We start from the raw sequence: 22,627 nt of genomic DNA, 5'->3' as shown, positions 1-22,627 counted from the left end.
TAGGAGTAAAGCGATTTTGATATTTGTATACACTGAGGAATCATATAATCAGGCTAATACACTTACCTACCACCTTATGAACTTAATATTTCTTTGGGAGTAGAACTTTTAAAGTTTGTTATTTTTAGTATAATTATATTGTATATTATTATGGTTATGTATAATTGCAATTCTGTACAATAGAGACCTAAAATTGGATATTCCTATCTAACTGAAATTTTGTGGTCTTAACCACCATCTCTCCTTTCTCTATCTGTCATCTTCCTACCCTGGCCACCACCTTTTTATTATTTACTGTTCTTCCATTCTTTTTGTAAATTAGGCTTTTTAAGAGTCCCTATATATGCAAAATCATTCAATACTTATGTCATTTGTGTATGTCTGGCTCTCTAGTTCTTAATTTAGTATAGCATCCTCTAGTTCATCTAGGTGCTACAAATGAAAATTTTCATCCTGTTTAATTGAATGGTCGTGTGTGTGTGTGTGTGTGTGTGTGTGTGTGTGTGTGTGTGTGTGTAAATATATCACGCAAGTACACATGTACAAATATATGCATAGATATAAACATAATATTTTCTCTATACATTAATTCTTGGTTCAATCCTACCCCTATAGGGCTAATCTTCTGGTTATTCTATTCAGAATTACCACCTGTAGACATCTCTTTATCATATTGCTATAAATTCTCCTATATCAATATCCATTGGTGCAATTGCTGTCGTATGGCAATTCTGTCTTTAGTTTTTTTGAAGTACTCTCATGCCATTTCTCATAATGATTGGACTAATTTAAATTCCTATCAACCATGTTCAGAATTCCCTTTAATCTACAACCTTGCCAACTGTTGTTATTCTGCTTCTCTTGTATAACAGTCCTTCTAACAGGTGTGAGGTTTGTGCTTTCCATTTTCATTTCCTTGATTAGTGATGCTGAACTGTTACTTATACATCTGTCATCATTCATATGTTTTCTTTTGTGAAATGTCTATCGAGATGGTTTGCTCATTTTTAAATTGGGTTTTCATTTCTTGTTACTCATTAGCAGAATTCTCATATATTTTGAATATTAATCTCATATTTCTCAATCTGAATTCTCTTCACTGCAAATTGCCTTTGATTGCAGATCTCTTTGATATAAATTATGAGAAATTAGTAAATGATCTAATAAAAGATGTACTGTTTTGCATGTATGTTTGTATGTATGTGTGTTCTTAGTTCCCTAATCAAAGTTTCTAGTTTTGATACAGTGCTTATTACACTGCCTTTGCCTGAGGCCACCAAATATTAAATATTTAACAGGCTAGATTCTTTAATTTTAAGGAAGTTGAACTTACTTGAATAGATGAAATTAGAAACAGAATCATCTAGGACACTTTGCCTTTCCCCAAAAAGTGAAAATGATATACAAGTGAGAGCCACATTACTAGAGCACCACTTCTCTTACAAATTCTAACCTTTTTCTATTAAGTAAATTTAGTTAAGTAAATTTTAAAAAATCAACTTGGATGAAAATATAAAGTAAGTGATAAAATGGAGTTTTATTGTTGTAGGACAAAAGTTGGAAGAGAGTCTCTTTTTGGAGATTGGAAGGAACAATATTATGTGAAGGCAAAATTTGCAAAATGCTGAAGAATTAGATTCAGAAAGGAATAATTGCAGGCAACTGATGAACTTTTTAATACTAGCTAGAGTCAATCATAATAGGGACTACTGATTTATGAAACAATTCATTTATTGTCCATCGATTTTTAGCTTTCAACTAGCATAGACTTTCAGTAATAAAGTGTTGTTCATTATCAGGTGATCAGCTGATATCTTCTTTGTAGTAATACTAAGCTAAAACTTTGTCCTGAAATCAAACGATGTTGAATATATTATGATAAAGAGAGGCTATAGAGGATATTTTAAATTTATCTCTAAGGAATGGCGATATAGAAGAAATAATCTATTTTGAGGATTCTAAAGTACAGGTTGGTCATGTACACAAGTTAGCTCTGCTGCAATAACATTATATAAATATTCATTCATGTAAAAACATTAATTTATTTTTAAAGATGTGCCAGTTGATTGAGGAGGCTGTGTTCACAATGTGAGTCTGTTAATGTGTTTCTCTCCTGCTCCTTAGGCTGGGAGATTAGCAGCATTGCAGATTTGTTAGGACATAGGCAAGTTCAAGCAAGTCCTTAAATACATGAACATGTGTTTTGAACTTTACTCATGTCTATCTGTTAACAAAGCAGGTCAGTTGGCTGGAAACAAAATCCAAGAACAAGGAAATTCTTTGATACAATTCCTAGATGCAATTCAATTTAGAAACCATTTATTTATTTGCTTCCAGGAGCTATAATTTGGATAGTCTGAGTTACTACTGCTCTTATCATATGTACTTTTGCAATTCTAATGGAGAAAAGTGTTAGCATAAGAATTTCAGATGAGTCAATAAGTATGAGTGTGTGTGTGTGTGTGTGTGTGTGTGTGTGTGTGTGTGTATGCGTGTGTGCCATTACTAGTGCTTGAATTCAGAGCCTGGGTGCTATCCTTCATTTGTTTTTAGCTCTACCACTTGAGACATGCCTATTTTGGTGATTAATTGGTATCACATGGACATTTTTACCTGGACTGGCTTAGAACTAGGATCTTCAGACCTCATCCTCTTATGTAACTCAGATTACTGATGTGAGTCACTGGTGCCTGGCAACAACCTTTTTCAGATTCAGTTAGATACTTTATTTAGTCTTTGTGGGCTGCATTTTCCAGGATTGGATGAAAGAATCACACATAACACATGTAAACAATGTGTGTTGCTATGTCCAAGTAAAGCTTAGACAAAAGAATAGCTGTCTAGATGATTAGATTTAGTTTCATGGGCCAAATTCAGCCTGCAAATGACTATAGTCCATAGGAAAGTAACTTAGGAGATAATTATTTGTAAATCTGAGCTAAGGAACATCAAGCATCATTTTTTCTGACCTTAGAGAATTAACTTTTACTGCATTATCTCTGATTTATATTCTGTCTTAGGAAAACAAAACAAAATCTGGCATGATTTCCAATGCCAAGATTATAGTAGAATTCCCTTTCTGTTGTGAAATCAACCATTGATAACTGGGAGATATTGTCTTATATGACTGTTGAATGTTCTGATCAGGGGTTGCTAATTTATGCCTCGCTCTGCACACTGTTACTCAGACTTCTTGTCACAGATGGCATTAGAGATTCTCTTTGGACCTCTGATTTGGTTTCTGAAACATCAGAAAAGATTTTATAATCAAGAGTAGAACTTTTTCCTTTTTGTGGAAGAAAAATGAGTTGGTAAATTAATGTAGAAACGAATTATTTGTTTCTGTTTATTTGTAACTGGGAGCCATTAAGAATTCAATGCAAGCAGTTTGATTAGATACTGTTTCTAAATTTTGTCTCAGAAGATTTTTGACTTTGAGTTCTGCAGTGTCTTATATTTGTCTCTTGTGTGTTATTTTGTCCCTTCCTTGGCCACAGTGTAAGGCATCACCAGCTAGGTCTGTTCCTGTGGAAACAGTTCTGCTAACTTTACATCATAAATTTTCCTCTCTCTAAAGAAATCTTTCTTTTTGTATTTACTTTATGAATGAGCCTTATACTGAAGAAGAAACAGTCACAGCTTCCATAACTGCATGGTCTAGCTGCATCTCAAATCTGAGCCCTTTTTATGTGTTTCACTATTTTTGAATGTAAAGTAAGCATGAAGTCTAGAAGTTTCTGTAAAAGTAGAAATACAACCAGACACAATTGGTCACAACTGTCATACTATCTACTTGGGAAGTTAAAGACAAGACTATAGTGATTCCAGGCTAGCTCTACCGAAAAGATGAGATCCCCTCTGAATCAATACAAAGTGAAGCGCATGAGTGTGCCTGTGGTCTCACTTACATGAGAAGTATAAGCGCGATCATTTTCATCCAGGCTGACCCAGCATAAATACAAGACCCTATTAAAAATAACTGAAAGGAAGATCACATTTTTTAAAAGTAGAGATGCACCTGTGTGCTTATATTTGTTTTTCTATTAAGATTCACATTTCATTATTAGGCTGGTGTCTGTCTGTGTCTGTCTATCTGTCTGTCTGTCTTTCCATCTGTCTGTCTCCTTTCTCCCTTAAGCAACATAGCAGAAACGGATACAACCTTAGATAAAAAATAAAATAAATAAAAATACTTGTATTACCTTTAAGTAGCTGTGCAAGGAAGCTGCCATTCAGAAAAGTTTATGAATACAATGTGAGCTGTAGGGAATCATATCTCTCCATTACTACCTATGAACTAGGTATTCAGTAAGAGATTTGAATTTTTATGCTATATTCTAATGGAATGTCCTTATACATTTTCCCACTTTTTTTTCCAGCTGAGCCAGAAGTCACAAAAACCTCAAAACTTCATGAAATAATAGAAAATGCAGCACCTTAGTTTTAGTAAATATTGTGTCCTTACTAGCATACCAAAGGAGATAATTTTGTTGCTGTTGTTTATGTTTTGTTTGTGTTGTTGTTGTCACTGTTGTTTTGGTAGTGGTGGAGATTTCACTTAGGGCTCTGTGCTCACCAGCTAGACACTCACTCAAAAAAGATTTGCACATAGCCTTGAGCTGAAGAGCTCAAGGACAGCGCCCAGGCTGAATTCAAGCCCCATAACTCCACCACCCATGCACCCCCTCCCCCCAAAAGATCTGCAGTGTTCCCCGCACCTGGTTGTTTTTGAGATGGAATGTTATCTTTCACCTGGGACAGCACACTCCTAGTCATATTTCTTGCCACAGCTGGGATAACAGACATTGTCATCATGCTCAGCTTTTATTTGTTGAGATAGGGTCTCCCAAACTTTTTTTTTTCCTTGCCTGGGCTGGCTTGACATTGCAACCTTCATAGATCTGAGCCACTGGGATTTGGATTTCTGAAAACAGTGAATATTCAGAAGCACTGAAAGCAGTGCTTCTATGAGTTATGCATTATTCTAGGACTACCATATGTTGGTTCATTTCATAATTTGGGATGTTTCATTTCCTCCGCTGGTATGACCAAGATGAAGCAGATGCACAAAGAGGGTTACTAACCTCCAAGCTGATCTTATCACAGTCACTAAGTGGTGGGAATGATATTCAAATATAGGAAGTCAGATGGCATATGTTGGTTGGGGACATCATCCAACTAGAACTGGTGCTGGGCATGATAAGAATCTTTCTGTAGTTGCTGGGGAAACTGCAAACTGGAGACTTCTTCACTCTTTTCACAAAAATAATTTCTTGTATTAGATTGAAGAATCATTGCTAAGATGATGATGATGATGATGATGATGATGATGATGATGATGATGGTGATGATGATGGTGATGGTGGAAGGAAGGAAGATGATCTTTCATTGTGGACATGAAGACCTGCTCTTGTGTCCTTCCTCTGGACAGAGCTGACAAAGAAGCGGCTGCCAAAACAGATGTGATTTTAGAAGTCCCAGTTCTAGTACCATGAAGTAGAGGGGGTTTAGACTGCAAGCACTATTTCATGACTAAGAAATCAGTTAAAGATTTAGCATTAAAAGTGCATTATTCGGGAAATTTATTTGGTTACTCCAGCACCAAAGACTTTTGTACACATTATTTTTGAATGTTGAGCCTGACTGCTGTCACATAGCTTTTTTCATTTAAGGCTGGTGCTCTACCACTTGAACCACAGCTTTACTTCTGACTTTTGGCTTTTTTTTTTTGGTTCATTGGATTTTCCTATGTTGAGTTCCAACTACAATCCTCTTTCTTGGGTAGAAAGAGGCATAAGGTGCCAGTGTCTGGATTTTATACACTTTTTATGGATATTATCGTTCCCATTCAATTATAGATTCTCTGAAGCAGAGCCTAGCTTAGACCCTTTTCAAGAGCCAGCTCAGAGTGATACATAGAGCATGTATAAAATAAATAATGTTTGATGTGGTATTCATAATATTTGATTGAGCAGAAAAATTACTTTTCCGTACATTTCCACACATTTTTTACATTTCACCAATTCATAGGGTCAGCTGAACAAATAAAGCTTACAAGTGAGTATATTATGCAGGATCAAGGTTGTTATATATTTTTGAATGCCCAAAAGAGCTCCAATGTTTGTAGAAGAGTTTCACCCATGCTGAGACAATATCCACTTCCTCTCCTCTGGCACACTGATCATTAATTAAGGAAATGGATGCATCGATCTGGGTCAGTTGGGTGGCATTCTATCAGCAGGGCATAGCCTGTGAACAGCAGGTTGAGGATTTCATTCATATTCAGGTATGACAGCATCCTGATTCCCCATGTTACCTGTCAAAGAATAGTGGATTCCACTACTGGGAACAATGCTTGCCCAGTTGTTAGCCTTTGATTTTCCTCATGTGATTGGAATAGGGTTTGTGGCACTGAGTTCTGAGTAGAATGCGGTTAGGTAATCAGTCATATCTCCGTGCAAGAGCAATAACAGCCAGTGAAAGGAGGTGAAAGAAAATGACAGCTAATCTGAAAGAAAAGAAAATTTTTCTTTTAGACTCCCAAGTAGAAGGAATACTTTGATTTCTTGCCTGTTAACCCCCAGTTTGTAGTCATAGAGAGGGAGTACATTCATTGTAACTCACCAATATATGAGCCTGAACCACAAATTTGCCATACATTGCCCCATAGGCTTTGAAGCTTTAATTGACTTTACTGGCTGTCACTTTTTTCCTTTTTGGGAAAGGAAGTAGTTTTTTTTTTCACTTGTAACAAACACCCTTCATCTCCCCCTCATTCTTGTATCTACTGCTCTTTAGTTATTTTCCTTGCTGTGCTAATATGTGTCATCTCAAATGTATGTCGAGAACAGGTGCTTACTTTTTTCAAGATGTACCTCAAAATACTCTTTTTCATCTGAGTAAAAAGAACCTGTCATCCCCCCAAGCACTAGTTTTTCTGTGAAGTGATAGCATTTACGATGATTTACAAAAAGAGATTTCCCCAGTTCCTTTATGAGTGAGTCATGTTTGAAACAAAACCAGATTTGTAAGTAATGTAGATTCTTGCCTTCAGTTCTAGTTGTTGAGATGGAAAGCAAGAAGCCACCTACTAGGAAGCGATCTGTAAATTTCTTCACTGTTTCCAATATAATATTCAATATTATAGTCTGCCTACACATATACAGTAAAAGATGTGTTGTATCTTCAAATGGTTACTTCTGATATTCTCTTCTGTCTTGCTAGTATGGGGGGGCAGTAATTGCCTATTGTGCAAGAATTGCCTTTCCTGAAGCCCTAGTAATTGTCTATTGCCTTTTAATCTATCCATTTATCCGTCTATCTCTCCATCATTAGGCTCATGCTTTATTGAATTATCCCAGCACAATATGGGAAAGTTTCTTTCTTGATGTCTGTTATAGAAGATTATTTACAAACATTCCAAACATTACTCATTTCACTTTAGAATTATAAAAAAAAAACCAGTTTGGTTTGGCATTTCATTCTAGTCTTCCTCATTTCTTACCACTCAACTTAAGGATACTAAGGCACTACTTGCTCCTTCAGGGGGTTGATGAAGATGTAGTGATAACTTTCAAGCTCTTTGCATAGTGCCTGGCCTGTATCAATACCTTGTTTTTTGTTTTTTTTTAAACCAGTACCTTATTTACTGTCATTCCAGTAAAAAGAATGTTGGTATCTTATTTGGACTTTGATGAATCCCTTTGTTTCTTACAAAAGAGGTACCTGAAACTGACTCTGAATTTGTAAACCAAAGCATATTTTATTACGGGGCTGTCAGGAGATCATAGAACTGATTGACAGAGTAGAGAAGGTTGTACAGAAAGGGACTGGGTCCATAGCCAGGATGTAGGAAAGAAGGAATGATGTTCACAGGAGGAATTGTTGGACAGATAACCTTAACTAACTTTGCTGTCTAAATATCTCTGAAGACTCAGAGTTGAAGGAGATGGGTAATCTGATGGGCTGAGCTTAAGCCACAGGGCTTCTCAGTGGCTTTAGTTAGTATGTTGAAAGGTGAGTCCTGTTTGCTGAGACTCTGGGATAGAAGTATTTGGATTTTTCCCCTTATACCACAATATGCCCTTCTCTGTGAGGAACTTCAGATGCCAATAGGAAAATAAGTGATGTGTGCTCACTTTATTCCAATATGATTTTTATAGACTCTGAATCCAGCAATGCTCTGTCTTTCTCTTGGAAAAATTCAGGGTCTTTATTGATTTTAATTTATTCTTTGAAGTCAGCCCTTTCCACCTCTTTGGGTATTTTAATTGCTCCTTTCTGGAACTTGTCCAAGTCTTGTTAAATCTTTGTTGAGTTGTGGCAACCAGAACTGCACAATTACATTTGCTGTTATAGTATAGTAGTTTCAAAGAAAGGATCATTCATTTAGCTTAATGTGCAATATCCTAGGTCCATGTTAATACTGTTTAGGAAGAAAATAAGTTTGTTTTTCATCTTACCCGGGAATCCAATAGGGCAGGCTTTCCTAACAAAGGAGAATACTAGTATTTTAGAACTTGAAGAATTTGAACAAACTCGTGGTTACTTTGGCCCCACTTATGATAGGGATCTGAGTAAGCAGAGATCTTCATTTCTATATACCTGTAGTCAATCTGTTTTGGGAATGGAGAAATCCTTCATTTTGGACTATAGGTCTAGATTAATTTGGTTTTCAATTCTGGATTTCCAAATGCATGGCTTATACCAAGTCATTTGAATACTGCTGTTAGTTTTGTTACCACTGAAATGGGAATGAGTAAATTCCCAGCTTGACAGCAGTAATTATAATTCATGTAATTACCCTTGTTTAGGCTAAGGTAGAATATCTGGCATTGTAAAAACAGAATCAAAATAATCTCATTCTCTTTTCTGTTTGTACCAAAGAAAAAAGAATAATATGAGATAGCAGTACTCACTGAACCCTGTTGGAGTAAGTCAAGGAGAAGCTACACAGAAGAGGTGAGCCTGAAGCTAGTCATAGAGGGGAAAACAAAACCATGAAGGAATTCAAGGGGAAAATAATGTCAGGATATGAAGGAAAAGATAAAATAACTGAACATTGCAAGTTTGGAAGATCAAAGAGTTTTATGTCTTGCTATCAGAGCAGCTGATTTAAAAAGGATAGAAGATAAGTTATCTCCCATCAAGAGGCATAAAATCAAAGTAACACTTAAGATGATTAATTCATGTGTGATAGTCTGGACTACCTTAAAGGGTAGATTGACTGGCCTGATAAGCAACAAATACATTATTTTGAAACCTTTTTCCTATTTCTTTTGGGGTAACATAGTATCTTTGTCAAGAATGCTGGTTCTTTCTTTTCCTCTGGTTCGATGCTGGTCTCCTTTCTTCAAGTTGTCTGTGTGTAATATTACACTTATGTGTCTGTCTTTCTAGAGTTACCTTATTTCAGAGATGTGCAAAATATTCAAGAAAGGTTACTCTGATCTGTGTAATTTTCAGATGAAATACTTGAAGGCCTGAGAGAGCACATGGAGTGCCAAAGACTATGGAAAATCAAAAAGACCATGTAGTTCAAAAACAACCTGGGTTGTCAATAGACAACCGGGGTACCTTACCTAATCACTGAAACTCCCTGTCTCTCTGTCTCTGTCTCTGTCTCTGTCTCTGTCTCTCTCTTTCTATATCTGTGTGTGTGTCTCTCTCTGTCTCTCCCTCTCTGTCTAATAGGGATGCCCAGGCCTCCAACGGTGGCTGTGAAGTTGAGACAAATAGATACCCATAGAATATTTGCTAGAATAAATCAGAAAGTGTTAGTTCTTTCTCTATCCTTTTGAAATTATCTGTGTCCTGGGATTTAAAGCAAGGCTAATACCATCCTTTAGGGGGAAAAAAAAACCAAGGAGAAAGGCAAAACCACAGAGAACTAAGCATAATTGGTTCTGGTCTTTGCTTCTGTTCTTTTTCCAGTCAGAATCATTTTTAGGTGGAAAAAAAAGAAAAACATTTCTCTGTTGTTACAGTGCCTGGGGCTAGGACACTTCTGGTGATTCTGGTTGAAATGTCAGCTGACATTTGAGGGCTGAAACAGATGGCTGTCATCTCCATTAAGAATAAATGTACCCCAGCCCTTTCTCCACAACTCTGCAAATGTATTTGGCTCCCATAGCAAGTTTATGTGCTGGCAGTTTCTTTCCATCTTGGATGTGCAAAACCTTTGAGATAGCTAGGTTTTTTCTTTCTCACTTTTACTTGTTCTTATAGTCTAAGAGTACACACATAAACCCATATGCAACAAAGGCTTTATTATCTTGGGACTTTTGCCCATTATTAAAATTGTTAATATTAAGATGTTCATTTAACTAAGAAGATCTAGAAACAAAAGTGAACCATCATAAACTGTAGGCAAGAGGACAGCGAACAGCTGTGCAGATTAGAGAAACTGGCCTTTACTTTTAGTTTCCAGTTACCTGTTCTGGGGCCTCTGGCTCTGGGACCTAGGCCATGTGAATTTTAGGGTTCTTTCCAGCATGAACTTTTCATTAGATTCCAGAAAATAATATTCCCCAAATATCATTTATTTCATAAAAATGATATTTCCGTCAATGATTACAAACATGTACAAGCATTTAAAGCATGATGTTATGAAGAGCTGTGTCCTCAGTCAAATGCTGTCAGATCTTAGCCTATTTAGATATATGTGTCTTTCATGAAAAGCTGTAGGTAGTGTTGAAGGGCCTCTAGAGCTGTATTTTATATTGCTTCTGGTAAGTAAATTCTCAAACTTGTAGTATATGATTTGTTTTGTGTTGTGTTCCTACAAAGTTATATAGAGAATTCCACAAATAAAAAGGTGACTTGAGGTGTTTGAATTTGTCTTTTCTGAATGATAGGAATAAAGGAAATGTTTAGGAGACTCTCTTCTGATTTCACCGTGGCACAGAAAATGGAGAAGTCAAAATCAGAAAATTTTCATTTTCTAGCATTTTTATGAAAAAAAAGTGCTCCATGATGTTTATACTTAAAATTCTTAGCTTTGCCAACTTTATAGGATGAGGTGTTAACTGTACTGGATTTCCTCTTGCAGGAGCTACACTGAGGTAGTTTGTTGTTCCATTGAATTTCATTCCTGTTGGACCAGGTGATGGTTTCAGTGTCTGTATCCATCATACAGGAAGGGTCTCTAGTGATACAACAAACAAGAAGGATTTAGCAAAGATTGACTTTTAATCACTATTAAAACATCTTTAAAGGTCAGATTCATGAATTATCGTAATTTCAGCTACTGAATTTTATCATTTCTAGGGAATGCTTCTCTTGCATTGTACCTGCTCAGTGGTCTCTAAACTCCCTGTACTCTCCCTGATACCTACCTCATAACTGTTAGCCTTCTATCTCACTTCCAAGTTGCAGTTGTCCACAATAAATCAATAAAGATTAGAATGGGCTTCATAATTTATTTTTAAATTCATCCTTTGAATCATCTAGAATTAAGGAGGAAACAGAAGGACTATGTCATAGATACCAACCTTCAGTATTGAGAAGGCTTAAAAAAATGACTAAATCGAGTCAGGAGTTTGGCTTAGTGGTAGAGTGCTGGCTTAGTATGTACTAAGACCCTGCCTGGTTCGATTCCTCAGCGCCACACACATAGAAAAAGCAGGAAGTGGTGCTGTGGCTCAAGTGGTAGAGCTCTAGCCTTGAGAAAGCCCAAGGACAGTGCCCAGAACTGGCCACACACACGCACGCACGCACGCACCCAAAGACTAAATCTAGGCTTCACCATAGAGATCTTGACACACTGGGTCTGGTCTTGTTAAGCGTTGGACATTTGTTTTAGGTTCCCTCCCCACCTCCTTCACTTCTTTTGTCTTTCTCTTTCTCCTCTTTCTCTTTCTCTTTTTCTCTCTCCTTCCTTCCTTCCTTCCTCCCTCCCTCCCTCCCTCCCTCCCTCCCTCTCTCCCTCCCTTTGTCTCTCCCTCCCTGCCTTCTTACTGATGATTTGAGATGTTGCTAATAAGATCAGGGAGCTAGTCTAAACTAGAGATTTTCAAGGTATATTTCTAGAGTAGAGATATCAGTATCATTTGGAAACTCAAATCCTTAGATTCTATATTAAACCAACTGAATAAGAAACATTTTAAGGGCAGGGAACAACCATCGGTGCTCTAATAACTCCTCTACATGTTTATGGCCTGAGAACCATCAACTTTGAAAGTGAGAGAAAAGAATGAGATACATTCTACTGTTGACTATTTTCATGTATCACACATCAACTACTGGAGATCAAGCTGATTACAGAGCTCCATGTTAATATTCAGCAACACTAGGAAGAAATTCTTTTCATCAAGAAGCAGCTCCTGTTCATACCTAGTGATTAGCATGTGGACCACGTTCTGCTCTGCTGTCTATGGAAGACATAAAAAATTAATAACACCAGATTTCTCCTTAATCTTAGGGCTGGATGTTCAGTTCTTTATAATACTGTATTTTAGGCAACCCCTATCAGACATCTCAGATCTGACTCTCAAAATGATCCCATTTACAATTCCTGGTTAAGAATGCAAAAATGTTTTTATACATGCTTCTTTTTTTCCCCTGCTCTTTAAGAGAAAATAATGAATACATACTTGAAATATTTAGTAGTCTCATTAAGAAAAATAAAAGTGGGTGAAATAAAATTAAAATCCTTTTTATTGAGTGCAATCTATTGAAGATATAATTTCAATATGCACGAATATTAAAAATTATTAATGAGAAATTTTTACATTTTTGTAACTATCTTTAAAACATAACATGAGTATGTTACAATGAAAGCACATTTCAAGCCATTCTAGCCATATTGGAAGTGCTCTAAAATCTTATGTGGCTAGTGGCTGCCATACCGAATAGAGTATCTCTAAATCTTAGGTCAAAGATAAATGCCTGGTTATTGTTCAGCTAGCTCCTCATTTATTCAGTGACTCAGGCACAAGCAAACAATGTTTTCTTACATGCCATACACTACCTCCTACTTAGGATTGGCAGGAAGAATAGAGTCACATAAAGAATGGATTTAGGTGCTCTGAGTGAAACCAGGTTGTCTAACATTTCTATAGGCTTCATATCATTTTCCCATTTCCACATTTTTACATGTGACAAGAAGTGTCCACTCCACCGGTTTTGTGTCAGTCATGAACTCTCTGATCTGATTTGCTGCACTTACTTTTGCTGGTGAAAAGCATGTTCTGATCTCTTGCCTTTCCTGGATTTTATAGTAAATTGGCAACTCAAGCCCTAGGCCTTATAATTATTGGTATAAGCAGTTTATATGGTGGGTGATGGGAAGTCCACCAATGGCTTCCCACCACACTTGGAATTCAGTCTAGATAGTTTCAGAGGTCTGACTTGATTGCATCACTCACTGTCTTAGCCAGACAGAATGTCTGGGTTCCCATTTCCTTTCATTCAGATCCGCATTGTGGGCCATCATAGAACATTTTCCCGGGCTTCTTTCTTTTTCTTTTTTCTTTTTTTTATTGTAATTATTAGAAGGGTTACATTATATTCATGAGATAGAAGGTGCATTACTTCACAAACACTGATACCCTTTCTCATGTCTTGGTCAGATAACAAGGTGAAATATTGTAACAATATGAGATAACTAAGGGACAGCAAATGAGATGAGTGATAATATAGTACATTAAGGATAACAATCACTCATTATAAGGCTTTTGTTTCTATATCCTGGAGGTCCTTTCATTTAGCATCATCCTGTATGGCCTTATGTATCTAGATTTTGCTCTATTGTAAATCTCTGCTAGGAGAGTCCCGGGCTTCTTTCTAACTCCATACCATTTTAATACTCTAGTACATTCCTGTGGTTCATGTGTCTTTACATTAAGCAGTCCTACATTAAAATAGACATTACCTTGCATATTCATCATTTGTTTCTCCTATTAGAATGAGTGCTCCATTATAACAAACACTTTTGTTAACGTGTCCTTAGGACAGCTCAAGGACACAGGGAAGGAAATGGCAAATACTTAAATAGTTAAATGCTCATAATTTTACTTAATCCCATTTAAATCTCTGTCTTTCCCTCCCTCCCTCCCTCCCTTCCTCTCCCTCTCCCTTTCCCTCTCCCTCTCCCTCCCTCCCTCCCTCTCCCCCCCCTCTCTCTCTTTCTTTCTATCTATCTTTCCTTCTTTCTGTCTTTCTTTTTCTTCTTCAGGAATTTTAATTGAGCCAATAAGTAGCTGAGCTGAGAATTTAATCCAACATTGTGTATATCCAGAACTCAAACTTGTAGTCACCTTCCTACTTTTAAGGAAGTCAAATCTTGCTTCCTATGCTTTTGAGTTTCTGAAATGTGTCTTAGGAAAAACAAATTGGCTCTTTCGGTATGATCTCTGCTATCACTTACATTAAAAGATTGCTAGACAGTATCAGCCTAAGGAAATGGATATGGAATTTAGTGACAAGGTTCAGCAGTGCTGTCAACATATGCATTGAGGCTCACACAGCAATCACTGAATTGATGTTGGTGAAAATTCATACTGATTGCTACAAAATTGCCCTCTTTTTTTAGTTTATTTTAGAGTCTGTGTAAGTTAGGTGATACTTGAAGACTGCTGGGTAAAGGTAGTGCAAGGTGACTGAGATAGTTGTCTTTAATCTGCCTCACTTTGAAGATAGGAGATGGTTTAGGAGGAATAGAATCTTTCCAAGGGCTTTGATTGTTCAGTTTGATTTTTATTCAACCCAGTTCCATAAAAGCTCACTGAGTTCCTGTATCACACCATGCCCCAGGCTCAGAACCTGGGGTGCTGTCCTAATTATTACTATTCAACAGCTACCTCTAATGTAGTGGTTTAAAACAGCTAACATTTTATGGTGCGCATAAGTTCTGTGGCCCCATAGTCCAGACAGGGTCCAACAGGAATGGCATGTCTCCTTAATGTCTGGACCTCAGCTGAAATGTCAAGACTAAGGGGGCTCTAACAGCTGGACAATGGAATCATCTGAAAGTTTCCTTCAGAAAGAAAGAATGGTAACTAAAAGGCTGGGTTTAGCTCTAAATATTAACTGAAACATATTCATGAGCCTGTCCCTATGTCTTTGAGGTTTTTTTGACATGGCATCTGGGTGCTAAGATATGATGTCTTAAAACAAAGCACCCCAAAATGCACATTCTAGGAGCTATTGGAATTGTTCTCTCCAGTTTTGGAAGGAATATGCATTCTGCTGTATTTTGTTGGTTACACCTTTCCAAAACCAGTTCAGATTCAGAGGGAGCATAACTAGATTTGCCCTTTTGATAAGGGCAAGGTTACACTGGAAAAATAGCACGTGGGAGGAGAGATACTGTTGTGACCATTTTTGGCAAATCTACCATACACACAGAGAAGAAAATGATATTTATTAACACCTGTAAACACTAGGAGTTCAACCTCTACTGGAGAGACAGGTACATCAGATTTCTGTCACAGAGGTTAATATTTTAGGACAGTAAACTTGGCTGCATAAATGGGAGTCTTTACTCTGTTTCAGAGTACCTACATTTACAACCCATGTATTCAAATAGGCATTGCTTCTAAGTCTTTTATTTTGATGTAATGACTTAGCATGTATCTTTAAAATTTGTCTCCCTCATTTTGCTTGGCTTCCATTGGGTCTTTTCAATAAATGTCGCTCTTCAGGGAAAGTCTTCCCCCTACTCTGCATTCCTCTGGTACCCTGCTCACCTCTCTGCCTAGCTTTTGCCATCTGACATTGGAATTGGAATGGAATTTTTTTAATTCTTTTTTATTTTTCCATCTTTAGACTGTAGTATGTGTGAAGGCCGGTCATTGTCTTTGCCATGATATTCTCTGTGCCTAATATAGTTCTTTTTTTTTACACTGAGTAAAAATCATTTATTCCATTGCCTTGTTGCTTAAAATTACAAGAATAAAGCAAATGCTCAATGTCAGAAGAAATTGTGACTATTTGTAGTATTCAGTGACAAATTCATGGCATCCTGGACATTTCAAATCATTTAAAAAATAGACAAGTATCACTTAAGTAATAGATTGTCATTTAACTCTGTAGGTAAACTTCCACTTGGCTTACACAATTCCATTCTCTCCAACTGGTAACTGTGTGGGATTGAGTCCTGCGATATCAAACAAATAGTCATAACACTCACACATGGTTTTAGCCTTCTCCCATGTTTCTCCCCACACATATACTCCATCATGCCTGACAAGTACTGCACAAGAGTCTGGGAACTCATTTATTGCTTGGGCCATCCGTTATTTAAGGTCTTTTTCTTCAGGAATATTCTCAATAATGGGTACCACTAACATATCATCATATCTACAATACCCTCCTGAGATACATTTCTGTATTCCTTTAATCATCTCCTGATGTGTAATTTTAAATTCCTGTCCTGGGAAAAGAAGAGTGGCCACGACAGCAACTTTGGAGTCAGTATGAATCACTGTGCCTGCTCCTGAAGGAGGAAGAATAGAGTCATGTGATCAGAGAAGCCATGTTATGTTTTTGAAAGACATACTACACAAACACAAGTCAGAGGGGGTGGGAGAGGGGGGGAACCCAAGTACAATGATAATGGATGTTCAGATGCGAATGGGTAAAAACACTGAAAATGTCTGTCCTTAGTATCTATTAAAAATGTTTACTAAAATAATAATTTAAGGAGCCTTCTCTATTCTCTTGATGTCAAACACATTTCTGCTTACCTCTTGTGTAAGCATTCACGAAAAGAGGGCTACACTGGCTTTTTTTTTTAGCTTCTTGATGCTGGAGGTCCACTTAGGTCCTGTTCATTTATATCGAGCACAAACATGTCTTCTGGCTGAATTCGTTCCTTTTTGCACTCCTGAAGGAGCAATGTGGATTTCATTACCATGCTTCAAGCAATTCCTCCTCCAGTCCTAGTGATCCAGCCCAAATTGTAAAACTGCAAAGTTCTGGGATCAGGTATGTTGGATGTTCCTTGTCCTGCTCGCCGCATCGCCAAGGGCAGCAGTCCCTGTCGGGAGCAAGGCCTTCAGACTTGGTCAGGACCTGCAGGGTGCACAGCCCACCACCCCACATCTCTAATATACTTCTTAATTCACATGTTTTGTCTGGAAGGGAAATAGGTAATCAAAGGAAAAGAGAGTTGTAAGATTACCCTGATATATTTATCTCCTTCCTCTTCCTTCTTTCCTTACTGAAGAAACATAGCATACATGCTCTAGTTGCATCCCTAGTTAGCTCTGTAGTTAGGCTTTGTCAGTAACAAAGAAAAATGGCAACAACTGATAGTCAACCAAGAGAAAGTTCTCCCAATTATGAGGCTGAGAAAACATTGCACTTTGTTATGCTCTAGGGGCTATCTTTTATCCATAGCAGTAAGGATCCAATGTAAGACTTCATACTTTTCTTTTTGTGATTCCGTAGGTGAATCTCTCCTACTTTTCTGGTTTATATAGTTTGAGACTAGCTAGTTGAAAAAGGAAAAAAAAATGTGTAGCAGTTAGCAATCATCAATACATGGAGAAATGTGAAAACTTATCAAATTAAGTTCTTTGAATACTCAACTTCCTCAGCACAGGAGGTAGTGGAATTTTTTAGACACTGTTCAGCACATTATAATTGAATAGACTATTCAATAGGAATGAAGGGATAATTTGTAAACTGTGGTAATAGTAGTAGCACATTTTCTATGTGTTCCCACTTGTTCATTTCCTTTCATTTGTTTAAAGAGAATGAAGAGTCGGGCACAAGGTTCACATCTGTAATCCTAGATACATGGGAGGTAGAGGTTGGAGGATCAAGGTATGAATATGGCCCAGGTAAAAATGTGTGAGACAATCTGGAAAATAAACAAAAAAGGGCTAGAAGAATGACTCAGGATATCACTCTACCACTTTAGCCACAGTACTATTTTTGGCTTTTTCTGTGAATGAGGTACTGAGGAATCAAACCCAGGGCTTCATGCATGTTAGGCAGTCACTCTACCACTAGGTGGCCACACTCCCAGCCTGCCTCTGTCATTACACAGTCTTCTGCATCATATCAGGACACATGTCATTAGTTCCCTTATATTGACCTTGGCTATTGCTCAAGTAGTGCATATAAGATCCTGTGTTCTATCTTCAGCCCTGCAAAATGGAAAACAACAATGACAACAATAGCAACAACAACAATAAGAACAATCACAAGAAAATCACTAGCAGTGGAGCTTACTTTAGTTTATATCTTCAAAGACTCTGTTTTCTAAATAATATTATGCTGTGAGCTTCCTGGAGAACATAGTGTTTTGAGTGATGGTTCAATCACGTATAATTAGACATGGCAGAAATTGCCATAGGAATGGAGGAATGTACTGGAAAGTGCAGCAATGCATCAGAAGGAACAGACTGTTTTTAAGGATCTCTTTCTCTTGGATTGAATCTTTTTTTTCTGTGGAATTTCTTATCAACTGAGTTCCAGAACACCTGGATGAGAAGTCCTACTCTGGTAAAGAAAGATGAAGTTAGATTTTTTTTTCCCTTTCTCAATGTTCTTCTCCATTTCCCTTTCGTTTTCTGTACCAGCACCTATTTATTTTTTTCCAGAAAGGAAAAGAGTACACTCAGCCTGAGAATCCCTAGAGGACGAGATAAGCTTGTGTGATAAGGAAAACACTAACCTAGCATTTTTCTGCTACGTTTCATTTTTAGATATTTTTCAGTAGAGTTTCTCAAGGTAATTGTGGAACTAAAGAAATATCACAAGCCAGTCTCTTTACAGAGAGAGATAAAAGGCCTCAGAAAAGAGGGTCACCATGGGGATGCTTATGTGACCATTACGTGGAACCAAAGTCAAACAATAGCTTTACTTTTTTGAATTTTGTTCTAACTTTAGATATTCCTATTGGGCTGTTTTAAAAGAAATCCCAAAGCTTTGGAACAGAGTTCAGTTAGCTATTCATTTAATTTTGTAGTTTAATGATGCATTTCTAAATTATCCCGGTGGAGCAAAACTGATGTTTACAGAATCTGTATGACTTGCCTGGGATACTGTGAGAATCCTTTTCCTTGCTCTCTGTTAACCTGGGTGATGGCTCTCAACAGGCAGTTTTAGGCTCAGGAGATGATAGGAATGCTTATTCGGGTCACAGAGGGAATAGCAAAGTTGAATCCAGATCTTTTCACTTCCTTAGAAGTCTAGGAGCCCAGGGAACCTAGAAGCAAATAATGTAACACTCCCTGTAAAATCTTCTAGGAACCACTGGGGCAAGCTTCCTGACGAAAGGAAGTAGCACCAGGCTTTGAGATGCTAGTGGTGGTGATGATGGAGAGGTAGTGGTAGTGATGATCATGAGGATGATGGTAATTGCAGCAGGGCAGTTGTGATGGTTTTGGTTCTTGTGGCAGGGCAGTGGTAGTGGTGATGAATCTGCATGTCAGAGTACTTTTGTGCCATTCACAATGCCATGTGGTTTACAAAGTTCAATCTCAGAATGTTCATTCTATAACTGTTTCTGCAGCAGAATCCATTTGGATTTGAGGAAACTGTCTAGCCTTTAGTCACGGTAAACTTGTCTATAGTTTACACACAGAGAAAAGAAGCACAGAGAGTATGTTTGGTTGTTTGCTGATTGCAGTGCCGGGATTTCCATTCAGATCTGTCATCCTCCAGGGCTCCTCATTCCATAGGATCTTAGCTATATATGCAATTCATTAATGTCTTCATTCAATTCATTTCTTCACAACCTCACACCCCCATCCCAAAAATTCTATCAGTCTGATATTTATCAATAAAATATGCGTGTTGGTTGTAAATATTCAAAGCATTAAAAAAGAGAAAGTAATTACAATGACTAATAAGATCTCAACCACTTATTCTATTTCATTTTATTGTATTGTGCCAGTCCTGAGGATTGAACTCAAGGCATGGGAACTGTCTCTGAGATCTTCGCCTCAAGCCTATTACTCTACCATAACACCACTTCTTGTCTCTGGGCTTCTTTTCCTCAAGGCTAGCACTCTACCACTTGACTCACAGCACCACTTTCAGCTTTTTCTCTTTATGTGGTACAGAGGAATCAAACCCAGGGCTTCAAGCCTAGTAGGCAAGCATTCTACCAGTAAGTCACACTCCCAGCCCAACCATTTATTCTTTATTTTTATTATTATTTTAATTTCAGTAGTTTGATTATCTAAATTTTCTATTCTGTTTTTCATATATTTTCATTGTAATTGTAATTGATAGAAGGGTTACATTATATTCACCAGATAGAAGGTGTATTACTTCACAAACATTGATACCCTTTCTCATGTCTTGGTCCCGATTTCTCTCCCCCCCACCCTTAGCACTCATCTTGTTTTCCCCCCTTCCCTATCCAGTTTCAAATAACCAACTATAAAATATATCAGATAACAAGGTGAAATACTGTAACAATATGAGATAACTAAGGGACAGCAAAAGAGATGAGGGATAACATAGTACATTAAGGACAACAATTACTCATTATATGGCTTTTGTTTCTATATCCTAGAGGTCCTTTCATTTAGCGTCATCCTATGTGGCCTTATGTATCTAGGTTTTGTTGCATTGTAAATCTCTGCTAGGAGAACCCAAGGTTTCTACTAATTATAACAAATGAGGGAAACCATTGAGCCTATGTTCCTTTGAGTCTGGCTTACTTCACTTAATATGATTTTTTCTAAGTCTTTCTGTTTCCTTACAAATGGGGCAGTGCTGTTCTTTCTGACAGCAGCATAGAATTGCATTGTGTATAAACACCACATCTTGTTGATCCACTCAACAACTGAAGGACATCTGGGTTGGTTCCATGTCTTTGCTATGGTAAATATTGCTGCAATGAACATCCCTGTGCTAGTGGATTTAGTATGTCCTTGTTTTTGGACAATTGAGTAAATGCCAAGTAGTGGAATTGCTGGGTCATGGGAGAGTTTTATGTTTAGTCTTTAGAGGAACTGCCATGCTGCTTTCCATAGTGGTTGAATGAGTTTGCACTCCCACCAACAGTGTTGTTGTGATCCCTCCTGTCAACATCCCCTCCAGCATCTGTTGTTATTAGATTTCTTGATTATGGCCATTCTAAATGGAGTGAGGTAGAATCTTAGAGTTGTTTTGATTTGTATTTCTTTTATGGCCAGAGATGTGGAGCAGAGCATTTCTTCATGTGTCTGTAGACCATTCTTATTTCTTCTTAAGAGAAGACTCTCTTTAAGTCTTTGGCCCATTTTTTAATGGGATGGTTGTTTCTTTGGAGATTAGTTTTGGAATGAGTCAATTTTTTAAGCTTTTGATATATTTTAGTTATGAGTCCTTTGTTATATGTTTAGTGAAGAACTTCTCGCACTCTGTAGGCTTTCTAGTTAATTTGCTTAGCTATGTCCTTTGCCATACAGAAGCTTTGCAGTTTAATGCAGTCTCACTTATCCAGCTTTTTTCTGTTTTGTTGTGTTTCTTGGTCCTTATTGAGAAAGTGTCGACCTGTGCCAAAGAGGCCTAGTGTATCTCCTATTCCTTCTTGTAAAGTTTTCAGTGTATCTGCTTTTACCCTGAGGTCTTTGATCCAGGGTGCAAAGAAGTATCCAACTTTAGTTTTCTGCACATGCTTAACCAGTTCTGCCAGCACCACTTGTTAAAGAGGCTGTCTTTCTTCCATTGTATTTTTTTGGCTCCCTTGTCAAAGATTAGGTTGCCTAGGTATGTGGGTTAATATTTGGGTCCTCAATTCTATTCCATTGGTCTTCAGGCCTGTTCTTGTGCCAGTACCAAACTGTTTTGATAATTATAGCTCTGTAATAGAGTCTACAGTTTGGTATTAAAATTCCTTCTGCGTTGTTATTTCTGCTAAGGATTGTTTTTGTTATATATGCCACCCATTTATTCTTTTTCCAGATTTCTAGTGTACATTATTGCTAATGGTTTACCACAGACTTTTATAGATATTTCCTTCATGCACATATAAATAACATTACAAGTTATATACACTTCACCACATTTGTTAAACTATATATATCATGCAGAATACATTTGAATGAGTTATTACTGTCATTTGTTTCTTTCTGCTGTTAGGAATTAGAGAAGACAAGAACAAGTTACTTGCCCACTTCCTTCTTACTTTTGTCCCTGCAACCCAACTGTTGTATCCATCCTTCCTATTACCTTCAGGGCTTGAATTAAAGGTAGGCTCTGAACCTGGAGACCTGAGGCTTCTACCACTGGCACAAAGTTGACAGCACATTTTGAATGAGACTGCCTTTGTCAGAGGAGCTGGTATTGATTCTTGGAGAGCTAGAAGCAGTTTTAACTAAAGTAGCTACACTTGGGAGAGAGAAGATAGGGGCCTTTAGGTTTGTGAAGAGGTGTCTCCCCAGATTGCACATTGTTTCTTCACAAAGCATATTTGTTGCCTACACAAAGATTCAGGGTGTTGGTCTTGGCAACAATCTCAGTACCTGAAGCTGAGCCTCCAGCCTCAAAGAAATTTTCTAGTTAAGATCATAGTCAGTACAAAACTTTGACACTCCTAATCATGCAAGGTGGCTCACGCCTGTAATCCTAGCTATTCAGGAGGCTGAGATTTGAAGATCAAGGATCAAAGCCAGCCTGGGCACTAAAGTCCATGAGACTGTTATCTCCAATTAATCACCAGAAATCCAGAAGTGAT

At 37.5% G+C, this 22,627-nt stretch overlaps 1 protein-coding gene, 1 long non-coding RNA gene and 1 pseudogene across 3 annotated transcripts in view; 1 reads left to right on the top strand and 2 right to left on the bottom strand.

Annotated features, from left to right (window-relative positions):
• Nucleotides 1-22,627, top strand: part of Nell1 (neural EGFL like 1) — a 761,263-nt gene that overhangs the window by 439,636 nt on the left and 299,000 nt on the right. The gene's annotated exons all lie outside the window — the stretch shown is intronic.
• On the bottom strand, nt 10,978-22,281 carry LOC150053068 (uncharacterized). Its single transcript, XR_016538150.1, has 3 exons — nt 22,123-22,281; nt 11,337-11,447; nt 10,978-11,146 (listed from the first exon to the last, which is right to left on the bottom strand). It is a non-coding gene; the product is annotated as an uncharacterized LOC150053068 (long non-coding RNA).
• LOC150053069 (methylthioribulose-1-phosphate dehydratase-like) lies at nt 16,028-17,034 on the bottom strand (annotated as a pseudogene).

Source organism: Megascapheus bottae, chromosome 16 (assembly GCF_031878675.1).
Source record: "Megascapheus bottae isolate mThoBot1 chromosome 16, mThoBot2.hap1, whole genome shotgun sequence".
Taxonomy (NCBI): Eukaryota; Metazoa; Chordata; class Mammalia; order Rodentia; family Geomyidae; genus Megascapheus; species Megascapheus bottae.
Note: the sequence above shows the minus strand (reverse complement) of the source record. Positions and strands in the feature narration are given on the sequence as shown.